The 10,913-nt window shown below is 41.7% G+C and overlaps 1 pseudogene; it reads right to left on the bottom strand.

The window, feature by feature from the left end:
* Positions 1-8,230: 8,230 nt before the first annotated feature.
* Positions 8,231-9,110, bottom strand: LOC147260424 (uncharacterized; annotated as a pseudogene).
* Between the last annotated feature and the right edge of the window lie 1,803 nt (positions 9,111-10,913).

Raw genomic sequence — 10,913 nt, 5'->3', positions numbered from 1 at the left:
TGCCAGGACAAGGATTTTCCTGGTTTTGCATCCTCCCATTAGTGGGGCGACAGAAAAATTGCCCACAGCTGCAGGCTTCCCTCAGGGGGAAGGGGATGTGATGTGATTTGAGAAACCTATTTCGGGTTGTTTAAAATGGTTTTATTTTTATAAATATATTTATTGGTTTATATTTTTGTTTAGTTATTGGATTATATTTTTCTTATTTTCCTGTGTTGAAATAAATAATCAAACACTAACAATTAACTGTGAGTGTCAAATCTTTGTACAACAACCTGCTTTCAAGAGTGACTACAAACACAAACAAGAGTCCATGATATAAAGTTGTGGGATATGAATAGTGATGTCATCTGGAGGACTTTTGAACATTTTGGAATCGTATTGTAAGTCTTTGAAAAAGAGGTGTGTTTGTGCAACTTTGATCCGTGTGTTTTAAAATGGGTTAATTTGCCAAGTGCTTGTTTAGATTAATTTCGCTTTTAATAAAGATGCAAATGCATTTGTGCACTGCCTTAAGAAATTAAAATTTGTTTTGATGGAAAGAAGCTTTTTCAAGATACATCAAAGAGCATGACAACTCTTTGCTGAAATTTGTTCATAACAGCTCATAAAACAAGCAATTCTAATTACAGTAACAGAAGTTTCAGCTAGAAGGAAGTTTTTAGCGTAAAACTCAAAATAAAACATACCTAAGGTCAATCATGCCTCAAGAACGTCTCAGTGGCCTGTCTGCAATCAGCATCAACCATGAAGTTTGTGGTCAGATTTCATGCTGATGTTGAAAGGAAGGCTAGGCCTCTGTAAACATTGCCTGCTGTGCCCTGCTCATACACATACAACAGAATAGTGTTACATTTCATAAATTCCAAGTTCAATTCTCAAGAATTTTAATAAACTAAATTTTTTTTTATTAATAGTTACCTTAAAAATGTGAGTGGAGGGAAACAGATTTTTGAATTATCAAGATTGTTTCCACAATTTTTTTACACTGCCTGAGCAGCCAATAAAACCTTTTTCCTTTTTTATTTTTCAGATCTAATCCAAACCCCATTTAAATGTGATTTGGAATCCTATTGCACACAGAGGATTCTAAAGTATTTTATTGGCTGCCTCAATTTTGTGTCTTGTGGATTGGCTGCTGATGTCCAGACACAACAAACCTTATATTATCACTTGTAATTTACATTGTGGAGAGAAAATATCTGATTTAATATTTGTTTCCCAAATGAGATTTGCCTGTGGTCTGAACAAGGCCCAAAAAGAGCACCTAACTAAAAGCATCTGCGATTAGGACTTCATGAAGCACAAGATGTCCAATCGATGCATTTTGCGTGCAGCGGTGATGTGAGGTGTGCACATAAGGCAGTTCCTGCACTGCACATACCCAGCATCATCTCACTTGACCAATCATCGGTTGAAGATGTCACGTACAAGTAGAGCTGAGGGTGAGGAGACAGCATCTAAAAGACATCGTGAGCTGAAAGCAGGCTGGGGGGGGGGGGGACATCAACAATAAGAAGAAAGATGTGGTTCACTTGAAGTGTGATTGTTGAAGTGTGATTGTTGAAATGAAACTGCTACTGAGCCAGAAAAGAGACCCCCTTTTATATACAATACCGTGAGAGAATTCTGCTTAGGGAAATATTTATACAATGATAACAATAATCTTCAGAATTGTATATTATGGATTAAATGAAAAAAAGTAATATGATAAAATCAAAAATTTCAGATCCTTATTTTTATTTCAAAATTTTTTCTTAAAATTTTGTTTTTCATAAATAAGATTAAAATACATTAAGAATACATATTATATCAACCTAATATATATAAACAAAACATGTCATAAAGGATCATGTTAATGTTGGTCTGTCTCACGAGTGAAGCTCCATTATTTATGCTACAAATAATGATTGTGCTTCTCCTGCTATGACTGACTCATTCTAAAAGTAAAAATCCACGTGATCCAGCGAAATAAAGTGTTTTTGTTCAGTGTCTATAGTGTCCATGAGGAAATGTGTGCATTATTGTCATGGTCACATGACAGCTTTAGAGAAGGATTCTGCTGTCAAGGATGCAAGAAGCAGCACCTAAACAGTCAGCTCTCACTGCTACCTTTTGACAAGGTCTGTTGTGCTGGATGTAACATGCTGAGCAGGCCTCATTATATATCGAGCAGCTAGTAAAATTCCACACAAAACACTGCTAACATTTCTCTCTCTACCTGCTCACAGCTCAATCCACCACCTTCACAGCAGATTGATGCTTCGTCTTATTTTATAGTAGTGTTATTGATTAGCACTGTGCTTGTCAGTGGTGCATAAAATTAACACTGTGTTATAGGGGCATGGATTTCTGTCAGGCCTTGACAAGATAACCCATTATTGGAAGACTGCTCCTAATTTGTTTTTGTTTATTCAGATGTATAAAGTAACGTTCAGCCAGCCCCAATAATAAGACTATTACCTGCAAATCCTTGTTGCGCCATTGACGGCTACTAATCTTTGCTGCTTCTAATTACATCAGGATTCTCAGCCTTAATTAACCAATCTTTACCCCATTTTACCTGCTTAATGCTGCACACAACCCAACTTCATCAGCTCAACTGCTCGTGTTTGCTTAACAAGAGTTTACAGTTTTCCAGCTGGCAATTCCAAAGAAAGCAAATATGTTGAAGTTCTGTGCAACTGAAAACTTAGTATTTATATCATTCAGATTATATTTTAAGATTGTGTGTCCTTGTTATCCCCTTTTGTATTTTTTCTTTATGTTTCCAACCACTTCAAATTTCACAGTAATCTCAAAGAAAAAACAAAAAAATTACCAAAGACTCATAAGAACTGCAATGATGTTACCATGAAAAAGAAAGTAATTTATTGTTGTGAGGTACACAAATTCTATGCATCAACAATGTCGTGCTCGGTGGTTTTAAACCTTTTAGATATGAGGAAGTAGATGGCGGTTGGGGTAGTGATTAGATTCAATTTTTCCTAAGCAAAGCCAAATGTATTTCGTCAATAAACATAACTAGACCAAAACTGTATTGACACATCATAGAAAATTATTTGATGTCGAACGTTAGCATTGTCTCTTTCACAAAGCATGCAAACTCAGATGCAGATGCAGATTGGAAAATGTCCGTGCACTAATGCAGCGAAGGAGGATGGAATTTTTGGCTAATCTGGAAGGGATTTATTTATTTATTTAATTTCCTGGAGCTTCCACAATGACAAAATCAGAATGCGACAGGAAGGTAGATCTATGTCAATGGGTCATATCGCAGGAAACCTGAGACAACGCAGGGTGCCTTTTTCACACTGCAGGCAAGCCGAGCAGAGCCGAGGCGAGCTGCTGAACACCCGGGTCGCTTGGAGAGTCGGTGGACACTAGTCGAAATGCCAAGGCGTTCATCCTCATTTTTGGTGCAGTGTGAAAGGTGAAAGTGCCAGAAGATCCAAGTGTGAACGGGTGTTTGGTTTCCCAGGGAGGGTGCTTTGGACCATATTGTAGTTAGGTGACAGGTAATGATGAAGGCCACCTACTCTGTTCAGGGATGGTTGCTCTAGTTGGATATAGATAGCATCTTTTAACTCCTCTTTCAAAAAAAAACCCCATCTTCTCTGGCCAAGATGTGTACCTGGCTGTCCTCAAAGGAATATCCCTTCTCCTTCAGATGAAGGTAGAGAGCAAAGACTGACACAGGTCTCAAGCGATACCATGACCCGGTATGGTTGTCCTGGCCCCAACTCCAACCTCAAGTATCATGGCAACACCATAATGTTATTGAATACTTAAATATATAAATGACTTTGAAGTGTTTTTACCGATTGCTGTCCTTATAAAGACAGCATACAAACTGGGGTCTAAGTCAGTTAGATCACATCATTGGACAATAAAAAAAAAATTCATTTTATTTTCTATTGTTTCTCATGTCATAGTGCACATCAGTGCTTTGTAGCATGCTTAACGTGCTGCTCAACGTGCTGCTCAACAGTCTGCTCCAAGGTACAGTACTACAGCTTGAACAAGTAATAAACATGTTACAACTTTGATTTAAAAAATTTTATACGTTATGAATAAAAATGATGAAACATAAATATTTTTCATTTGTAGAGTATCATTCAAAATATAAGAGATAGGTCCTTCAATTTAGTGTTTAAAATAAATTATTCATTGAAATAGCATAAAATGTGGTCTCATATTTTGATGTATCATCATAATATGAAATTTTACCTGTATTGCACCGTCCTTTTAACATTTTAATCTTCTAACTTTATGAAAAATATGTGCTTTGCAGTGCCCCACTTTTTTTCATTGCCCCATTCAACATAATCTTCTTGTAAAACTTTGAGCTTTTCCTGGTCGTACAGTGTACAATTATGCTTGGGCAATATTATGGATTATTTTTTGCAAGCTGCTCTGACCTAATTGCCCCATGTGGGATTAATAAATTTGCTGTATTGAATTTAATTGAATTCCTATCATTTAATTTTTTCTCTCCCTCCCCTCATAGTGGGAAAGGTGAACAGTATATTTGAATTTATACTAAAAAGTATTATGGTCTGAGTTTTATTGTGTTCCTTGGTTGGGTCTTCCTATGATGTTGTTCATTCCCTTACCTTCAGGGCTGCTGTGTGACTGGAGGTGGGGTTGAGAGACTTTTCCACCATAGGCGGTGAGGACACACCTGGCTGAAATCTTGCCACATCATCTCCACTATGAGATCGGCTCTGCCCTTTGCTTCAGCACCAGATAATTCCAATTCTGGCGCCTATGCTTCGCGGAAATCCTTTTTCCTCCCAACACCAACCTGTCCTGCAGCCGTCTTTGTGTTGTTGTTTTTTTCTGTTGCTGTTTACAATAATTTTTTTGTTATCTCTGCTCCGTTTCTCTAAAGGCCCGAGTCAATTCATTACATATGTAAATATTAGAAATGAGTCAGACACTGATGAAACAAGTAACTGATATGGATATTGCTATTGTTAAGAGGCCAGGTAAACGTGTAAAAATGTGCTCGGGTGTCCTTAGTGGGTGTACCAAAATGTTCTGTGATAGGTAGCCAGCCTGACGGTCACATACAGAGCCCCCTCCAACCTCCACACACACACACAGACACACACAGACACACACACACACACACACAGCTGAGAAGCGCAGCTCCTGCTGCTGCCTCTGTCATCACTGGGGATTAGCAAGTACACCATCATCTGTAGCTGTACAACCATTGAAATTACAAGTATCCATATCTATACCCAAATGGGGCAGGTTTTCATCCAGAAGTGGGTTGGGCTTGACAGGGAATTGAGTGTGGCTAAGTGTGGAAGTGTGGGCTTACTGGAATTGGTTTCAAGAAAACATTCATTTTTGAAGTGTATGCAGAATGCAAACCAATTGCCAGTGGGTGTATAGGCACCTGAGAAATGGGGCAATTGCTTCTTTATTATTCAGAACTGGGGAAAAGTTTTTTCCCATCACATTTTTAAACCCTCAATCAGGTACCTGCACTACAAAGCAAAATCAGAGCCTAAGCAACATTACTTCTTATTCAACCCTTGAGTGTGTTCTACTATGATGCTTCATGTTGAGCTTTCAGCAATTTAGGCTGCAAATCTGACCTTAGGGGCGGGGCTTTTACTGTTTAATGTTTCTGTGACTTGTGTGTGTGATTTGTTTATCATCTATGCCCCCTCATTCATTATCTTTCATACCCCCATACATATTTCTGTGCATTTATTTTTGTTGTTCCAAGATTTGTTATTTCTCAAGTCAAGTCAATTTTCTTTGTATAGCACCAAATCACAGCAAAAGTTATCTCACGTCACTTTACAGGTAGAGCAGGTCTAGTACCACACTCCCTCAATGAATTTACACCCAACAATTCTCCATGAGCAAGCACATCCTGCAACAGTGGGGATGAAAACCTTAATTTTAACAGGCAGGAACGTTGAGCAGACCCAGGCTCAATGGGGACGGCCTTCTGCTTTGACTGGTTGGGGGGAAAGAGAGCAGGAGAGCGGGGCAGAGACAAAGACAGATAATGGAGGAAGACAGATATGCAGAAGGAAAGAGTGGGACAGAGATAACGAGAGAGAGAAAGGGAAGAGACTGATGGATAGACAGGGACGTGAGCAGGTGGAGCTACGGGTGGCAGCTTGAGCCACCTCAGGTCTGCAGCCTCCTCCAGCAGCACCCAGGATCTGGGATGAGGGGAGCCCAAAGGCTCTGGAAAAGAAGACGAGTTAGTAATACTCAGCCTATAGCAGCATATGTAAGGGCTGGCCTAAGCAGCCCTAACTATAAACCTGATCAAAAGGTAGGTCTTTAGTCTGCTCTAAAAGGTAGAGAGGGTGTCTGCATCCCGGACCAAAACTGGGAGACGGTTCCACAGGAGGGGAGCCTGATAGCTGAATGTTCTGGCTCCCATTCTACTTTTAGAAATTCTAGCTGTGTGTTCACACCGAATGCGAATCCGCGCTTTTGCGCAAACAGTTCCCATACAAAGTCTATGCAAACGCGCGAATGACGCGAATTTTCAGTTGGGCGGCGTGAATGGGCCAATGACGCGATTTCACCATTCGTGCAAGTTGAAAATATTCAACTTTGACGAAAAATTCACGTTACAACAGCCAATCAATGTTGAGGTTGTCCTGACGTCACGGCTGACTGTGTCAAAAGATGGAGGACAAGTTGATTGTGCCTATGTGTGGGAACCCGGTGCTATATGACACTACGTGTCAAAATTACAAGAACCGGCTGAATAAGTTGGTGTCCATTCGTGAATTTCTGTCATTGATCCTAGCTAGCAGGTCGTCAAACTGGCCAATCGTCATTTGAAAATACCACTGAAGCGGCAGTTATCCAGACGCAGCCCCTGGGGGAGCTGAGCTCGCCTCTAGATGGTGTTGTTAACCCAGATACGACGGCGTTTAGTTTTCCAACGTATTTCGGCCTTCCACAGCAGGTACAACGCAACAGTTCTTTGAATATCCGTGGTGAAATACTCGCTACTCGGCCAAGTGAGCAAATCCTCGTATTCGCGTGAATGACACAAATGGACACTAAAATGATCCGGCGGTCATATTTGCATGAATAACGCAACGCAAAATTCGCATTCGCGTTTGGTATGAACACACAGTAGGAACCACCAGTAACCCTGCATCCTGGGAGCGAAGGGTTCTAGCTGGATAATAGGGGACTATGAGCTCTGTCAGGTATGAGGGAGCCTGACTGTTGAGGACTTTGTATGTTAGAAGGAGAATTTTGAGTTCTATTCTAAATTTGACAGGGAGCCAATGCAGAGAAGCCAGTACAGGAGAGACATGGGGCCTCATGTATCAATACTTGCGTGGCGGTCCTGCAGTCGCAGGAGGACATAACGTGGATCAATGAGCGGCTCGACGGCCTGATAAATGTTCTGGAACGTTTCGTGGACAAAACAAATTAATCTGGCTTCATGAATTGTGTAATCGCTTCTTACACATACACACTGTGGAAATGAAATTCATGCGTGCGAGGACGGCTGCTAGGATCGGCGTCCATCCCTCCAGCCTCTGCGCATCGATGATCTGCACACTGATGGAGTGGAAACCCTAAAGATGAACGTAAGCGTGTTCCTCATGGGATGGCGCTTTTATAGCAACATGAGTGCAGTCATTAGAGAATCCAGCTATTGCTGCAAATTGCGCTTTAATATTGACCTGTTCAACCACACCGTAAGGGAATTTTATGTACCTGCGGGAGAGGCAGATGATCAGGTCCACCACCCAGGGCATGGCCCGGCAGAGGGTCGACTGGCTCACCCTGGAACGGTCTGCCATCTCCCGCTGAAAGGCTTTTTTGTGCCCAATGTATGTGCTGTTATCAAATAATGTCAGTTACCAAACACCGCCACAGGGTGTCGCCAAAGTGGCACCAAAGTGCAGTTAACGCAAGAATCAGCTTTCCGCCAACTTCTACGGCACCTCCAGAGTTGGCGTGAAACCGCAAGAATCGACAAACTTTTTGCGTTGATCCATTTCTCTCCAGAATTTGGAGAGAAGATTTATTTAATTTTCTTAATTTTTATGAGGTTTTTCCGATTGACTCCTCTACAAGTAGAATTGGAATGAGTAAACTGACGTGGTCGGGGGACAGACACAGTCTCTATGTAGTTTTGGGTGGGTAACTGCCCTAATGGACGCGCAGAGAAGCGTGTAAGACGGCAGCCCTGCTTCCTGGTCTGAACTCTGGGTTGTCAGGGTTTTGGTTCTATCATAAACTGGGCCATATTTCTGGAAATGAGAGCAGCTCCGTCCAACGTGGGATGGATGCCGTCCCTCCTAATCAGACCAGGTCTCCCCCAGAACGTTTTCCAATTATCTATGAAGCCCTCTTGGTTTGCTGGACACCACCTCGACAGCCAGCGGTTGAACGATGACATGCGGCTAAGCATGTCATCGCTGGTCCGGTTAGGCAGGGAACCAGAGAACACTACGGAGTCCGACATCGTTTTCGCAAATGTACACACCAACCCAATATTAATTTTTGTGACCTCTGACTGGCGTAGTCGGATGTCATTACTGCATAACCATATTTACGTTTACTTTTAGCCAGGAGTTTTACATTTGACTCGACGTCGCCCGCTCTGGCCCCTGGAATGCACTTGACTGTGGTTGCCGGTGTCAATAAATTTCACGTTTCTGAGAATGGAACTTCCAATTACCAGCGTAGTTTTCTCGGCGGGTGTGTCGCCGAGTGGGGAGAACCTATTCGACACGTGAATTGGTGGTTGGTCACTGACAGCAGGATTCTGCTTCGGACTACGCTTCCTTCGGTCAGTCACCCAGCCGCCCTGGTTTCCCGGATGCTCGGGAGCTGCCCGGGGAGCGCTAGTCGGGGCTAAGCCAAGACGGTCCGCACCAGCTAACAGGGACTGGCTAGCTGTAGCGGCTAATTGTTTTTGATCCATCGGTGCGGAGCCGGCGCAGGTCCAATTCAACCTCGTTAAGCCTCGCCTCCAACGCTACAAACAAACTACATTTAACGCACTTATCCGTATCACTAAAGGAGGCTGAGGAGTAACTGAACATGTGGCACACTGAGCAGGAGAGAGGAGAGCGAGAGGGGGAAGCCATTGCTAGCTTAGAGTGGAGAGTTTACAGAAAGAAAGACTGCAAAAAGACAGATGGTCTTTAAACTTCGGCCAAATAAAGCAAATAGATATGTAGTTTGGGCAGGTAATTAGTCAACCATTAAGGAATTAGTGGGGATGATAACACTTTAGCTAGCGCAACGAAGCAAAGCACTACGTTCAGCAATGCACAAACAGGAAGTGAGGTCACACGCTTACCGCAACGCAGGTAGAGGAGGAGACCAGTAGTAGAGGTTTAGAGTCACCATATTTCTCTTATTCCCTTTTCTTATTTATCTAATTTTAATTCATCATCTTGATCGTAAAATCATATTTAGCACCAATTCAATAAAAATACAAGAAGTGAAAAAAAAAAGAAATCCTGTTTTTAGTTTCTCTTCTAAAAATATTGTTCTATGGATGAGTTAGAGGTCCTGTCACTTACAAAGATATGGGTGAGTATGATAGTTAAATCCACTGAAAGAAGACACATTTGGGAGGTGTAAAAACTGTGAGGGTCAGTTGGCCACTCTTTGTTTGCAATGTCACTCCCTCTGAAAATTTGGCTGCACCGAAATTAGTTGCTTTTTTTTCACTGTGTTGTAGTTTTTGCATAATCCTGCTACAGATACGAGTTACAGCACCCTTGGCAAAGTTTTTAATGTCACTTGCTGATGCTTTTTTTTCTTAAACAAAATGCAACCCTAGTTCTCCTGCTTTTAGCTTATTAGAAGTCCTCTCATTAAAGCAACTATATCAATGACTTTCAGTGCTCTGGAATGAAGCACTCCGTCCTCTGTGCACCTGCCACTATGCACTCTAGGCAGAAAGATATGGAAGATTCAATATGCAAATATGCTAAAATCACACAAAGAAGTAGCAAGGACCAGATATTGCTGACTGTCTGCTAGTTAACAGCTGAGACCTTAACAAACACAGCTGTGTGTCTGCTTTGCCTGCCAAATGAATGTAGAAAGAGCCCAGTCATAAACACTGTCATTATGTGAATGGACCGACATCCCTTTCACTCTACTTTCTCACCAAGTGTCCCTCTGCTGGGTCAACAAACTAAGCCTGAATTAAGATCTTTGCATCCATTGTGGACAGAAAATCATTCACTCTTGCTATGTTACGTGAAAAAGAACTATTTTTTTTGGGGGGGGGGTGACAAATATCTCATTTTCTATTTCGATTTGGATAAAGAGCTGGAGACGATACTGTTATCTCAGATCTTCAACTGGATAATCAGCTGGTAGAAGGAGTTTGCTGCAGTGCAGTCAACCTTATTGAAGCTGCTCATTAATTGAGTAATGAGTTAATAATATTAAAAACTATAGGCTGCTACAAGCCAACTAGTTCACGAAGTGGTCTTGTCTTAACTGCTTACAACCTAAAAAAACAACAGACAAAAACCAGATCATGCTCTGAACTAGCCAGGACTGCTAATGTACTGCATTCCTGCTCATCGACAGCATCCTGGAAACTTTTGCTTATATTGGAGGTGTGACGGCCCAGAACCTGAGTAGTGTTGCCTTGCTACTGTGTGTGTGTTATGTCCTTCCAGGTCCTTTGGTGAGCAGGTGATGAGATAATTGTAAAACACTTGAGCAGGGAGCTCGTAGGTTTTAAGAGGCTGGTCCTGTTGCCCAGACTATCTTCGGTCTTGTGTCCTGCTGATCTACCTCCCTATTTGCTTTCATCCTTAGCCTTTGTTCCGCACCTTACAACATGCACTCATATTTGCATATTGCACTCACAAACATGCATGCACTATTGACTTCCATTTACATATCCCATGTGTTTGATA

This window comes from Aulostomus chinensis, chromosome 6 (genome assembly GCF_037954235.1).
Source record: "Aulostomus chinensis isolate RoL2024-O1b breed Wild chromosome 6, RoL_Achi_v1.0, whole genome shotgun sequence".
NCBI classification, from domain to species: Eukaryota; Metazoa; Chordata; class Actinopteri; order Syngnathiformes; family Aulostomidae; genus Aulostomus; species Aulostomus chinensis.
Note: the sequence above shows the minus strand (reverse complement) of the source record. Positions and strands in the feature narration are given on the sequence as shown.